This window comes from Bison bison, unplaced genomic scaffold, assembly GCF_000754665.1.
Source record: "Bison bison bison isolate TAMUID 2011002044 unplaced genomic scaffold, Bison_UMD1.0 scf7180017864331, whole genome shotgun sequence".
NCBI lineage: Eukaryota > Metazoa > Chordata > Mammalia > Artiodactyla > Bovidae > Bison > Bison bison.
This window is the reverse complement of record NW_011494903.1, coordinates 9,582,682-9,583,541: the sequence shown is the minus strand read 5'-3', so window position 1 is coordinate 9,583,541 and position 860 is coordinate 9,582,682.

The window sequence follows — 860 nt, the reverse complement described above, 5'->3', positions numbered from 1 at the left end:
CCGGGAGTTGGTGATGGACAGGGAGGCCTGGTGCGCTGCGATTCATGGGGTCGCAAAGAGTCGGACACGACTGAGCGACTGATCTGATCTGATCTGATCTGATCTGATGCCCTTCAAGCCCCACATTGTTACCTGGGATTACTCTTGAGGGATGGGATTCTAGGATGGGAAGGGAGAACTTTCATTTTTACTCTTTACTATTGAAAAAGAAGTTTAGGGACTTCCCCGATGATCCAGTAGTTAAGACTCTGCCTTCCAATGTAGAGGGCATAAGTTCAATCCCTGGTTGGGAACTAAGACCCCACACACTGAGGGGTGTGGCCAAAAAAAAAGAGGCTTAAAAGTGGTAAACTTTGAGTAAATTGTACTTTCTTTTTGGTTCTTTTCTATTATTACCTTTTGTTTGTATACAGCCAGCCCTCGGTAGCTGCCAGTTTCAAGTCCACAGATTCAATTAACTATGGGTAGAAGATATTCAGATAGTTCCATATCAGAAAACAATCTGATTAAAAACTGATCAACAGAACCATTTTATTAAACATTTGATCTAATATGAGAAAAAAGATTCCCAAAGCAAAACTTCAATTTGCTGCACACACACAGCTATTTACATAGGATTTAAATTGTATTCATCATTATAAGTTTTTTTTCCCCCACTTTATTTATTTTTTTTGGAGGTTAATTACTTTATTGTATTAGTCATATTCTATTAGTCATACATTGACATGAATCCACCATGGGTGTACGTGTGTCCCCCATCCTGAATCCCCCTTCCACATCCCTCCCCATCCCATCCCTCTGGGTCATCCCAGTGCACCAGCCCGAGCATCCTGTATCATGCATTGAACCTGGACTGGCGA